The sequence below is a fragment of the Pimephales promelas genome, chromosome 4 (assembly GCF_988280905.1).
Source record: "Pimephales promelas chromosome 4, fPimPro1.hap1.1, whole genome shotgun sequence".
NCBI classification, from domain to species: Eukaryota; Metazoa; Chordata; class Actinopteri; order Cypriniformes; family Leuciscidae; genus Pimephales; species Pimephales promelas.
The window spans coordinates 38,571,167-38,586,086 of NC_142772.1; the positions used below are offsets into that span (position 1 = coordinate 38,571,167).

At 37.9% G+C, this 14,920-nt stretch overlaps 1 protein-coding gene across 9 annotated transcripts in view; it reads left to right on the forward strand.

Moving 5' to 3' along the window:
• The window catches only part of tenm1 (teneurin transmembrane protein 1), a 278,449-nt gene that overhangs the window by 107,102 nt on the left and 156,427 nt on the right, over positions 1 to 14,920 (forward strand). For 6 of the 9 annotated variants that reach the window (XM_039659141.2, XM_089130473.1, XM_039659143.2 and 3 more), the window contains exon 1: positions 13,754 to 14,169. The exons of 1 other annotated variant lie outside the window; for it this stretch is intronic. The gene's annotated coding sequence lies outside the window, so the exon portion shown is untranslated. Of the gene's footprint in view, positions 1 to 13,752; positions 14,170 to 14,258; positions 14,779 to 14,920 lie in introns of those variants that run through there. 2 more of the 9 variants (XM_089130477.1, XM_089130472.1) reach the window with 2 other exon arrangements.

Consider the following 14,920-nt stretch of genomic DNA (forward strand, 5'->3'; position numbering starts at 1 on the left):
AATTTTAGATTTTTTACATCACTCATACATCACTTACTATATAAAGAAATTGAATGACAAATAAAGTAACAACAAAGTTCCAAGTCTTCTGAACTCTTGAGAACTTTGTGTGAGTGATAGACTGTATAGACTAATTTGAGTCATTGACTTAAAAAGGTGAAATCTCATTTGCGTAAGTGCATATTCAAACTTCAAGCCGAGGCGAGATACATGCTTTCCATTTCTCTTGTAAGCTGAATTGTAAATGAGCTGAACAGCAACTGTCCATCCTATGTTTTTCACATCCAAGCACACCCAATATGTGATTTAATGTTCCACAGAAGAAAGTAAGTTTTAAGATTTTGGAACGACATGAGGTTCTGTAAGTGAGAAAACTATCATATTTGGGGCGGCAGTGGCTATAAACCGGAAGGTTGGTGGTTCAATCCCTGGTTGCACCTGGCCAAGAGTCGAGGTGTCCATGCAACCCCAGTTGCTCCCGACGAGCTGGATGGAGCCTTGTATGGCTGACACCACTGTCTTTTTTTTTTTTTTCAGGGTTTTCTATTTTAAGTTTTTTTTAACCGTAAAATCAGGATTCCTATCAGAGTAACATGGTGGCTTCGAGTACTTGTTGTTTTTAACAGGAATACTGGGAACTGATGAGACTTTTGCCCCCCCCCCCACCCCCCCACCCCCAAAAAAAAAAAAAGAAGACAACACGTATGCATCAACCCATGAATTCTGAGCTCCGCGCACTCACACGTGCACACTCAGATCAAAGAAACCGTGTCTTCTCATAAATGAGATTTTCCTCAGCCAGACCTTAATGATCCATCTCTCTCGGTGGAGCATGAGGAGAGCAGAGGACTGCAGCGGTGGAATACAGAGCAGAGGCGCTGGCTCTCTAAAGGCTACAAACCTGAGCAATGTGCTGCATGCGGCTATTCAAACACAGCATCACAGAGGGGGGAAAAACAAACAACGTGGAAAAAAAGCAATTGAAATTTTAGAGTCATACGCGCATACGCACCTGTTCCTTTGACTCTGATATGGTGCAGTGACAAGCTGCTGTTTGAAATTCAATGAAATGCACCTCAGGAAAAGAATGAAAGGAAGACGGGACAGTGAGCGGTAGAAAAGGCAAGAATGAGACAGGAGTAAAACACTTGTGAGTCTTTGACATTTGGGAACTCTTTTATGATGCTGGGTGTGTGAGTGTGTAAAAAAATTATATATATATATATATATATATTTATTTATTTTTTTTTATTTTTTATTTTTGGTCCACTGTACAATTTTGTCAAATTTCACTTTAGTTTGATGCTTACATACACTGTAAAAAGTAATTGGCAATTATTGGAGAAAGAAAATAATATTTCAGTTTTCTGACTTGAAAACTTTCTAGCAATTTCTGAGTGAAAATTGTTTCTACACCAAATTGTTGCACTGCACAATCCTGTAGGACAAACAGTCAGGCGTTTATAAAAGCATGGATCTGCCAAATGTTCAATGTAGTTATAGGTTTAATGAACCGCATTGCATACTCTTAAGCAACTAAACATTTTTTGTAAGGTAATATAAATATACTATTTATTATAATGTCATCAAAAGCCATGTTTATAGCTGCAAATTGAATTTGCGTGAAAATCAGGAAATGGATTACATTTTGTTGTTGTATGGTTTTATGGTTTTTCAGGTTTTTCACTTAAATTAAATTACAGGCAACAATTAAAATAAATTTGTTTCTATCATTTTATATGGTTTTATGTTTTTTTCAGATTTTCCACTCAAATTAATTTACAGGAAACAGTTAAAATAAATGTTTCTATCATTTTATATGGTTTTTCAGATTTTTCACTCAAATTATATTACAGGAAACTATTAAAATAAATGTGTTTGTCATTTTTGTACACGTCTTCTCACCGAATGCAAAAATGATCTTTAGAAAATTATTTATAATCAAAAAATGTTTTTATAGATATCCCAGTATTTGAATCAAAACATGTGGATGGAAATCCACCTAATATCTTATCAATCTTGCGTGTTTTTAACCCAACCCCCTGCTTCAAAATAATGAACAAAAGACAAAAAGAATGTCTTTTATGCCTTTTAACTGTTTTTAGCCATCATTATTTTTTAAAATTCACCTTTAATTCAGACCATTAGTTCTCAAATCCTCTGTGAACACAGCAGGTGTCATGATGATCATAGACATGGAGGTGATGCTTTAAATTAACCAAGCTGAGTGCTGGTTAAACACCGACACAGTTTGACCGATTGTGAAGTCTGAGTGTAATTAGTCAGTCCTTTCTCACCACTTTGACCCATTCAGTCCCATTAGTTTAATGATTGTGAACACATTTTTTGTATTGCCGCCTTAGGGAAACAAAACAGAGAAAACACCACTGGTACGTGTGTGTTTGACAGCTAGATATGAAACAAACATAATCTATGCATTGATGTTTACTCTACAATCTAACACTGTCATGCACAGGAAGAAGAGAAAGAGACAATTTCAAAATGAAAGGCTGAAAGAACATTTGCGACTTGGGAGTTGATTTATGGATGGATTCTGCGTTGTGTGTGTGTATGTGCGCTAGACAGCCGGTGAGGAAACGCGATCATAATCTGAATGCTTTGATGTTTAGACTGATCTTACCTTTTTACAATCCCTCACATAATAATGCATAGCGAAGAGAGAAAGAGACTAAAGTCAGAATGAGAGAGAAACCGATCTGAAAGTGAGGTGTGTCTTCTTTATCTGCTGCCGGGCTCATGTTCTTCTGAAAGAATGAACTCTGCACCTTCAAGGGCACTGTGCTATTGTTGAGAAATGCTATCTCTTCCAAAAGACACACGCATACCCACACTCTACACATTCTCTCAGAGCGCCTTGTTAACATCAGTTGAACATTGCAAAGCAAAGAGAGTCATCTTTAAGTGTGCAGGTTCTCATGCAGGAAGTCTCTCCAGAACAGAGGAGCCTTTCTGGAGCTGGGAATTCTGGTCCCGCATAAACCAGAGCATGTCTTTGAATTGAGATTAACAAACACTCTCTGCCTGATATTCTCTTGGGATCAAGCTTAGATCAACACTTACACACACACACACACACACACACACACAGTGGTAGCTGAACATTCCGCTTGGCAACATAATAGGGACTGTTTTACTTGCAGATGTGTTGGTGATGAAGAAGCACATGTGTATACATTGCACACACACACACACACAAACACATAGGTAAGAGAGGTCATAGAACTGTTATGACACAGACACACACACACGTTAGAGCGGGCATAGCACTGTTATTGAATATTACACGTTTTCAACTGTAAACTCTTTTTCTTTAGTTCTGCACTCTAAAAAATGCTGTGTTTTTTAAACCCAAACTTGGGTCAAATATGGACAAACCCAACCATTGGGTTAAGTCTTATATTTAAATTTTTAACCCAATAGTTGGGTTTGTCCATATTTGATCCTACTTTGGGTTTAAACAACCCAGCATTTTTTAGAGTGTCACATTTTTACGTTTTTAACAAACTTAGTGTATGTAGAATTACCAAGAAAATGAAATAAGGTTTTCTTACATAAGCTGCTATAGAAGAGGAGATAGATCTCAGTTTTTCTACTTGCTAATGTATTATTCAGAACTCTATTTTAATTAACTCTTGTGAATTAACTTTTTTTTCTTGGGCTAAAACGAGCTGTAATATGCACCGAATATGTACAGTATTAATTGTTTCAAGAGTAGGAGGAATCTTTTTTTTTTTTTTTGGGGGGGGGGGGGGGGGGGTTATTTAGGTTTTTGCTTAGCATTTACAAACTTAAGATAAAATTAAGATTATAAGATGGACAGTTAAAAAAAATATAAAATAAAGATATATATATATACTGTATGTTGAGTTGCTGTGTTTAACAAAGCCCTAGTTAGACATCTTGGCCTATTTAGTATTTTACTTATTAGTAACTGGTAATGCGTTATTTTTGTATTTTATAGTAAATGCTATTACAGTATTTATTAATGTGTTGAATTAGCTTTTCTTTTTAGATTTAAAGTTTGCATTTTAATTTGAGTTCTTTTGTTATTTTTATTAGGTTTATTTCTATTTTAATTAAATGTATTTTTAATTCCATTTCAGTCACTACAACTTATTTTATTACAGTTAGTTGCCAAGATTTTAATTCCAAATAATAATCGAATAATTATATTTTATTTTAGCTTTATTTCAATGAAAAAACTATTAATTATTAGTTTTTGTTTATGATAACACCACTGATATCGTTGGGGCCTTCAATCATATATATTTTTAATCATTTTTCATATTCATATTATATACTCTAAATTATATTTGATTAGACTAGATTTTATGCAAATTTATGTCATAATTATGTTTACATTGCTGTATCAATTAAAAATTGTTTTTCATGTTCTAATGTTATTGTGGGTGTGTTATAGCTATGAAATTAAAATGCAAAGGGATGCTGGTTTAATCAAACCAATCAATTATTAGCTGAGACAATTCCTAAATCAAGGCAATTCAAAGACATTAAATTACTGTATTTTGGTAGATAAATAAAATTCATTTTACGATCTCGTCAGAGTCTCGCACCATCAGTGGGACATTTTATTATGTCAAGTAAAAAATAAATTAACTTGGATAAATTTTTTTAGAGACCTCTGCATTCGTTTTTTTTCTTGTTTTTAATGTTCTATTTCCATCCAGCCGCTATTGAATGCTGATGGGAATGTCGTTTTTACTCATTCTGTGCTTTCTGATCTCAGTATAAGCTAAGTGAGGTTTGGTGAGGCTTTTTTCCTGTTGTAGCAGGTGGGTTGCGGTTGACTCCCATATCACAAAACCCGAAGGTGGTACTGCAAGGTCAGATTGCTCTGACGTAAGGAAATATCTTTATTATGGATAGTTGTTAATTTTTTGGTTCATTTTTTCGATAACTTGTTAAATTGACAGCCCTAAAAACTGCACAGAAATATTTATTACACTAATCGTCCTGTAATTGACACAGATCTGGGGAGCTGTGTAAACAAAAGCCTATCACTGAAATCATGTACACAAAGATTAATGTTTAATATCTGTAATTGACACTAAGTCGTTTAGCAGTGCTCAACAATGTGGCCAACATGATCTTACTTGGTCCATTAAATTCGGATATACCGCTAAAGAGAAACATTCTCTTCAAGCCTGAAACTTTGTTTCCTTTATTGAGATTGAGACCCACAGAGAGAGAGAGAGAGGAGAAAGCTCTGTGAGAGGTAAAAGAGATTCTCGTTGTCATAAAGTTTCATTCTAATCACAAGCTTCATTGGATCAGAAAATGCAGCCCCTCATTTCAGAGGTAGTGGGGCGTGATGTCAGACCCAAACACACACACACACACACACACACACACACAGTGTCAGTGAGACAAGGTGTCATTCATTCTTAACAAGCTGCAGAATAGGAAAAGAGTCTTTCCTCTCTGCAATTGTTCATTGGAGGCTCATCTACGCCGCCTTTGAATGCATTTTAAATTTATACGAATAAAGTTCATGGGTGAGGGACAGGCCAGATTTCAGAGGAAGATGATCTGTTTTTGACCTACGAACATGCTTTGCCAAGAATCTATCCTATAACCCTTTTATACTGTCTGTCTCAGCACAGGACGAATGCACGTCAGTGTGTTTTTTGTTGCCCTTTTAGTCTATGATCTGTGTCCATGGAACATCTTTGTACAGGAGAGTCACACCAGTGTTACAAATATGTTTGAGCATACATGTGAGTGGAGAGGGAGCATGTGACCCCTGATCAGCTCTGCTGCTCTAATGCACTTACAGAGTTCAGACTCGGGGAATATCTGACCGTGGATCAACTCTTCTGCACTAATGCACTTACAGAGTTCAGATTCAGGTGGCAATATATGACACCAGATCAGCTCTGCTTCAACCACTGATATAAACACACACATGCTTTGTAATTTTTGGGGGGTCAGAATGTTAACATTGCTAATGTACACAGTATTAACTGTGTATGGTCTGTATACGTTGTGTTCATTTAAAATGAAATAAAAAAATGTTTACCTTATTTTATATTTTATATTATCATATTTTAGTTTCAGGGGTAGAAAAAGGATAATCAGATTGTATATTTGAGCATGAAACAGCCTTTTCCACTATGGTTTATCATCAGTTCAGTGCAACAGATTGAAAGTCATCCGCTGCTACAGTCGTACGTACGTTTTAGCTGTAAAGTTATCTATCTCTCTTCAAACTAATGAACTAAAGAATGCATCGACAATTCAAGCTGTTTATCCATTTTTTTATTATTTAGATTTTTATTTATTTATATTTTAGTTCTTTTTTTAAAAGGTTAAGTGATTTTAACAAGTGACATCAAATGGTATTGCAAAAGTCATTATAACCATTTTAATAGGCTTCCCACAGTTGTAAGTGCCCCAAAGATGTGTCCCAATTATGTCTGTATTCTGTAATATTTACACACATAATTGGGAAAGTCGACCTTTGAATAACTTGTTGCGTCTCTACACATTTAAACTGGGATAGTAGCAAGTGTTTTATTACTGAAGAAATTAACTTAAAATACAATGTATGCAGTGTTTCCTGCTCCAGTATTCAACAACACAGCGCTCTGCCACTTTGAAATCTACAGCAATAGTGAAAGAAATGTTATTGTTCTTGAGTTATGAACTTGTGGTCTGAATTGAATTGGATGGGAGTGTGTACTCTGAAATATTGCCAAGAAAATATGTCTTATAATTGTGTTGTCGCCACAGGCTGCATTCAAATCCCAAAACGTCCACCATGATTAGTATAGTCTGATTCACAAATAAATAGCCTACTCATGAGCCATTTCTTTTATTTAGGCTAGTCACATGAAAAAGGCTCATCTTAAATTTTAATCAGTCTATTGAACCCTTCACTGAATAAACAATGATTCCATCGGAATTACTGAATTAACATCTGATCTTAATGAACCACAGATTTTTTTTGTCATATCTGACTCCAAACGAAGTAGGGTTTTGTGTATTTAAATGTGAAATTATGGGAAAAAAAATGTGTTATAATACATTCTCTTATAACCCAATTTATTGCTCATTGGCTACTATTCATATGCCATTCATGGGCTTATCTCCCTCAGAAGTGTAAATATTGAGCCCCCCAGGCACCTTCTAAACTTTGAGAACGGTCCGCTCAGATCCGTCAATCTCTTTCCAGCTCAAACTATAGCGAGAGTTTGGGGCATGGTGACTGTAGCAGGTGGAGCCAGAGGGAGTGTAGCTGGTGTGAGACCATGACTAATTCATTACATGGACAAATAATTTTAGCTTCGGTTACAGAAGTGTATCGCAATATCAAAAGCAATGCATCATATGAGTTAAAATACTTGTAGTATCATAATGCCAAGGTTCAAGAGTAAGATAAAGCAGAACAGAATCTAGAGCAGACGTAAAAGTACAGACAAATAAAAAAATGATAGGATATATATACACTCACCTAAAGGATTATTAGGCACAATAATTATATAATCAACCTATAACATGGCATGCATTTATGCATTTGCTTCAATGCATTTAGGGGTGTGGTCCTGGTCAAGACAATCTCCTGAACTCCAAATTGAACATTAGAATGGGAAAGAAAGGTAATTTAATGCCTTCTTGATTCTAGAGGTCAGAGGTGAGTGGGCCGACTGATTCAAGCTGATAGAAGAGCAAATTTGAATGAAATAACCTTGATTGAACCGAGGTATGCAGCAAAGCATTTGTGAAGGCACAACATGCACAACCTTGAGGCGGATGGGCTACAACAGCAGAAGTCCTCACCGGGTACCACTCACCTCCACTACAAATAGAAAAAGAAGCTACAATTTTCAAGAGCTCACCAAAATTGGACAGTTAAAGACTGTAAAAATGTTGCCTGGTCTGATGAGTCTTGATTTCTGTTGAGACATTCAGATGGTAGTGTCAGAAGTTGGCGTAAACAGAACAAGAACATTAATCCAGTATGCCTTGTTACCACTGTGCAGGCTGCTGGTGGTGGTGTATTGGTGTGGGGAATGTTTTCTTGGCACACTTTAGGCCCCTTAGTGCCAATTGGGCATCGTTTATATGCCACGACCTACTTCAGCATTGTTTTTGACCATGTCCATCCCTTTATGGCCACCATGTACCCATCCTCTGATGGCTACTTCCAGCAGGAAAATGCACCATGTCACAAAGCTCGAATCATTTCAAATTGGTTTTTTTGAACACGACAATGAGTTCCCTGTACTAAAATGGCCCCCACAGTCACCAGATCTCAGCCCAATAGAGCATCTTTGGGATGTGGTGGAATGGGAGCTTCGTGCTGGATGTGCATCCCACAAATCTCCATCAACTGCAAGATGCTATCCTATCAATATGGGCCAACATTTCTAAAGAATGCTTTCAGCACCTTGTTGAATCAATGCCACGTAGAATTAAGGCGGTTCTGAAAGGGGAAAAGGTGAAAGGGGGTCTAACACACTATTAGTATGGTGTTCCTAATAATCCCTTAGGTGAGTTTATAGAAAGAGTGTTTGATATGTGGTTGTAGTTAGGGTCAAGTGTTTGAGGGGCCATATCATTCCTGACTTTTTGTTTATATGCCGTGTAGTTAAAGTTTAGTTTTAATTAAATGATATTAAAAGGTAAATTCAAATAAACCATTCTTTCAAATGTAAAACCAAGTACACTTAGGTTGCACAGCAAATTTCTTTCATTTTTTTCAATCTGATCATTACCATGCCAGTCTTACTCAGAGAACAGAGCACTTGAAGTGTGAACTTTAAAGGTTGCAGGGCAACCTTCTATTTAGTGCTATCTATATGAAGCTAGATGCCAGAGAAATGTGTTACTGCCAATTTATTTGAATCGGAATGTTATGTTGACAACGTAACAGCAAAACACTTGTTCATTTGATCAAATGTTACCTCCTTTGTCTTGTTTGTAGTAGAATGGAAGTTGAGCGCATTGCCTTATTGCTACACATGAACTGAAATGCAGGGTTAATTTATTGGTTTAAAATCTACCAAAAATAATAAAAGTAGGGCAGGTACTTCATTGGTTGTTGATTGGATGAAGGCCGATTCCAGTCAATTGCAAGAAAAGGGCAGGTTTTATGCAGACACGGGCTACGTTCAAACTGTCAGTTTTTGGGATTGACAACCACATTTACAGTTACAGGTGTGTGTGTCTCAAATAGTCTTTATGAACGTACAACGGGAATATGCCTGTATTCTCTTACCAATAACCATAGAGACAGTGACCAAAGTAAAGATGGCAACATCCATAAAACTATAAATGCGTATCACTATAAACACGACAAGAGTTTAATCGAGCAGCGAATTCATCCACCAAATCTTCATTAACCGACAGCAGCTTTTATATCTAGGTGAAGAGCATATAGCATTTGAGTTAAGCTTAGAACACAAAACTGACAGAAGCAGCTCTAGCGGAGAACAGTGACTGGATCTTGAACCTTCAGATGACAAACAGCTCATATCTCCATTGCTGTAATTTACAGAAGGTGAAACCACAGAATAAAACAGACGGTAGACACGCATTTGTGCAGCTCAGAAAGGCTTTCTCACACTGTATGACATGACACCTAACTGTCAGAAGAGCTCATCCTCACACGCAATATAGCCTACTAGCCGATACTCCTTCTTTATGTGTACAGATGTGACGTAATGACACAAAGACATGCTTGAATCTCCCGTGGAAATCCACCAGTACCACTGAAATTAAATATATTATTACAAGCTTACCGTTTTGAATCGAGCCAAGCAGATAGTTTTGAACACTGGCTGGTTATGTATTATCTCAAAATTTTTAACCCCCCCCCCCCCCCCAAAAAAGCTTGGGACTACAGCTTTAAGTTGTTGCGCTTTTGATAATGCATTGTAGTAGGTCACATGATAACGTCAGCATGGCAGCTGTCCAGTTCGCATTCATACTCAACGAGATTCGGCTGTAAACTCTTTTAGAGCTTGTTAAGTACGTACTTATTGAAATTAAGTACCTACTCATTGAGTATGCGGTTTTGAACGCAGCCCAACTTACAGTTGAGAGAGGAACAGGTGCATGCTGGGGGATCTATACAATCAGTTTAGAGACCAACTGCATGTTGTCAGAGTACAAGCCAACACACACACACACACACAGGCTGAAGTCTAATCATCTGTTATTTTCCTGTCATAAATAATGGATCTAAGTGTTCAGAGTGCCGCAGATTCACTCTTTTAGATGCTAATGTTAACTTATTCCCCTCAGACCATTTAGTCAGCACAGACACACACGCACACACATCAGAAAAAAAAACACAATAAACTACACTAAACTAAACACACATACACATATACACACTTTCACTTCAGAAAGTGTGTTACTGCTAAATGCATTAAACCCATGTTTAAGCACTCTATCCTATCCATGAAATGGCCTCGTCTGCATAAAATTACCCCCCCAAATTCTTCAAATGTGGTCAAAGGCATCCAGTCACAAATAAGAGGCACAGCAAACTGCTAACAACCTGAAAATTGCAGGAAGTGCCTCTGATGGATTCTGGAAGTTTTTTTATTTATTTTTTATGTTTACATGGTTCCCAGTTTGATTGCTTTGAACAGCATTTACCTTACGCCATCAACAAGTAACCAGAAACAAAAACAGCATTCTTGTAAAACCATGCAAATGTGATAGACAGGCATTATGAGATTATAAATGCACATATATTTGCAAAACAATAAAGTATATTAAGCAAACAAGAATAATTGAAAAATAAAGTATTAATAGATTAAAAATATGTTTTGCAAACAAAAATAAAGAATCACGAAATAAAATAGCGCAAAAAACGTCTCTGGTTACATAACCCTAGGTTCCTGAAGGGAACAAGAAGCTGCGTGAATACGCTGTAGGAATGCCCTGAGATGCGTCATGAAGCACATATGAAATCAATGCAATGCCGAGAACGTCATAGATGGGTGACGTCATCGACCAGGAAACTATAAAGCACTCCCAAAACAGAAGCGCGTCAGCTTCTGATAGACTTAAAGGGACACTTCACCTATTTGGATTAAGCTTTGTATCTTAAGAAACCCAGTCATATTTTTGAATGGTCATGGTTTATTCCCGTATTTTCCCCTGAGATGGGAGAAATAAGGATTTAAGTGTTTTACTTCCTGCTTATTATGACGTAAAAATCGTAATTTTGCATCATAATAAGCAGGAAGTCATATTTCATTAAAAAGTCTAGAGACTACTAATATTAGCTCATTATTATTTAAGGGTGTGGGACCCACTCACCCTACAGGCCAATTACAGAGCAGTGGGTGGGACTTCATTTGCAGAAACTGAAATCAATATCCGCCATCTTGTTTGGAAGCTAAGCTAACAAGCACTGTGGGGATAGGAAGTATGATAATGATGGAACTTAACTAAACATGATATGGAAGAAGAGGATTTTGAAATTCTGCTGCTCGAATCCGATGTTTGTGGCTGTCTTTACGAGTCGCAGTATTTTGAAGAGCAGCAGAGGCTGATGGAGGAACCGGAGGCGGCTGCCTGTCGCGGTCGAGGAGCCTGGACTAGTTCGAGCTGAGGCGGATTGCTGTGCATGTCCTTTCGCTGTGAACTACGGACACAGATAGAGTCCGTCTGCTGCAGAGAATTTCAACGATAGCAATTTTTCCTGAACGAAATCTCTGAATCAGACGAGCACACGGACGTTTGTGTTGTGATGTGAACCATCCTAGTTCCACCTGACTGAACATCCAGGTATCATGCAGTAATTCAACATATAGAAATGAATACAAATGAGGAGTAATTCACTAATGAGTTTGCCAATAACGTTAACGGGGTTTGTTATTGTGGGAAGGAGGAGGTGGGAACCGGCGAACATTTAAACTTTTTAATAGTAAAATGAACAAATAAAAAAACCCGAAGTTATAAGCCAGCAGCCCCTCATTGAAGACTGCTGTAACGTTACTCACAACAAAAACAAAACACATCATAAAATCAGGCCTGTTTTACAATGCGTTTTACATTAAATCAATTTTTGGCTTCAATATCTTGCAGAAAAGAGATTTTAACCTAGCGTAAAATTTACTCAGTACTCGTTTCCTCTTCTAGAGAGAACCAAGGTTACATTAGTAACCGAGTACGCTTTCTGTGTTTTCACTATTATACGATAGTGGGCGCTATTGGGCATCCTCTGAAAGAGTACTGAATCTCCTGATTAAAAGACATGCGAAGAAGAAGCAGAAACAATCAATAGCATGTGTAAGCAGGTGCATATGTAAAATAACATGATCATCAACATTAAACTGCATATAAATCAAAACTGCATAATGTTACAGAAGGAAATGTCGACCTAGGATGAGGTTAGTACCCCAAGCATTAGGGGTGTTGAAGGAATCGATCTACTCCGTCTCTGTTTTGATCATCTTTCTGAATCCGATCCGGATGTATTCTTAAACAAGAATGTAATTTTCTCAGCCTTTTGCTCAAAATGTTGCTTTTTTTTAACAAAACTTACCCATATTCAAGTGTTGATAAAAAATAATGCATTAAGCTATAATAATTTTTTTTTGTTTTTTTAAAAGCAGAGGTTCTGTCCTTTCTTCTGATATATTGCATTTTCAGATATTCATACAACAAAATATTCATGGGGGCCATGAAACTTTTGTTGTTTTGCTGGCGGAGAAAGAGTTAGTTACATCTTTATTTTTCTCTTTTTTCTATTATTCTTTGTGAAAATTATTTTTTCTCTCTAAAATATTTTTTTCTTTCTTTTGCAAATCTTCATTTTTGTTTGCATTTTTTGGCTCAATACTTTATTTTTCTTTTGAAAACTTTTTTTTTTTGCAATACTTAATTGCTTTGCAATTATATGTGGCGAGGATTTGACTCAATGACATTTAACTTGCTGAATGTTAGCTTGTGTTTTTTCTCTCTCCAAATGTTATCAGATATAGTGATCAGAAATACAAAACTTTAGGTTAGGGTATATTGAAATTAAATATTTTTACATGATTGATGTGTCTGCAAAATAACTATGGAATCTTGCTATGGTACCAAAATGCACAGAAACGGCTCTGGCTCTAGGTCTGCTACTACATTCATGTGTTGCACTGCATGTCAGTATAAAGTCCCATTCACACCACCAGAAACTTTGTTGCCATATGTCACCAGCCATTGTACTGGTTAGTTTCAAGAGGTGAATATTCCTTGGTGATGATGATGATATAGGCTACACAATTGTTTGTTTCTTGGTGGAGACTTTCTTGGAGATTTTTCTATTGACTTTGTTTTTACCAGACTAATTATTTTGATCCCTTAACCATATACCTCAAACCTTTCTACAGTTTTACATTTTTATTAATGCATTATTTAGTATGTTTAGGCCTATTAATCATTTTTAGTGTGGGGACCACTGGCTTGTGACTTTGGGTTTACTCTACACTTGGTTCCTGGCCCACATGCTGAGAGAAGCAAGGGCCCTTATAGCTAACAGCACAAACTCCCAGTATGTAATGTTTTTATAATAACTAGAGTTACTTTTCCAATAACATGTGTTTCATTGTAGATGTTTATCTAACTAGGCCGCAAAGCATATTCCTAAACGACTATTGGCAGTGTTTATCCAGTGCAGCAGCGGTGTTATTAGAAAATCAGTCACACTCTGTGGATGTTTCCTCGGCACGCGCACTGTCGGACTGAGATTGTGCTCACAGGGTCGGCCGCTCGCGCCGGTAAACACGCGCAACCTGCTCCCCGCTCCTGCTGCCACACCCCCTTTCTCACGAGCACTGAATGGTACGTCCCGGTGATGCCGAACGTGTCAGACAGTTGAAAATCCATGAAGACTTGAATTTAAATCCTAACCATTCAGAATACGACGCTCCCTTCGCGTGCGCTTGTGTATATGAGTAGCCGCATCCCGTTTCACTCAGCAGCCGCTGTCGCGCATTTCCCGGTAACCGAGCACCGCGCTTCTGCCGTCTCACCGGAGTCACCGCGTCTCCGACCGAGGAGCTCTGCTTTCTGAAGGATAAACGCCAGGATTCGGTGCCGGACCCTTTCCCCACATATCTACCAGAGATTAAATGATCTATCCGGGGATTTTACACTGAATCATGCTCAGCGTTGACGAAGGTAAGGAGCAGAACCCCGGTAAACATAGCCGGTTGTCCATAGCTGCGTGTGTTTGTGGGTGTTTGCTCGAATACGCTGAATACAGACGTGAATCCAGTTTCTCAAACGAATGACTGCAGTCCATCGCTGTCCGTTTTCTAATAAAGTAAATAACTCTCTTTTCCTTGTCCTGATAAGAAATAGAGAAACCGTTATTGAGAAGAAGCTCGGTGTTTTTTTCCTCCTGCGCAGCACATCTGTGTAACTGATCCGAGGCTCTCCCAGCTCAGACATCCACAAACATGCAGCCGTTAAAACGGTTTCGGTTCCCATCCATACACCGTGAGACTTTCTCGTTTTTAGAGGCGAGCCTTCCCGCCGTCACCGCGCGCAGATCATTCTTGACAGTATCGACTGGGCACGAGACACCAATTAACCGCTGCTTGTGAACTTGACTGACTGAATGCGACCTTTACGGTCTTTTACTCTTTAATTGTGATATATATTTCCACGAGTTATGTGCAAGAATACAGCAGACGGGTCTAAATCAGTGTGAGGAGATTTCACGGAGAAATATGAGCACGGTCTCGCGCACGACCGGGTCACCTGCACGTCGCGGCAATTGTACTGGTAAATATAAAAATTTCACGGGGTTTTCTCCGTTTTAGCAGCGAAGACACACCACCCCACCATCTGCTCGAATCCAGTGTTTTTCATGTGTTGTTATTCGCTTCCCCGTTCGTGTGTATGAGTGGTCTGCGACACATCTGTG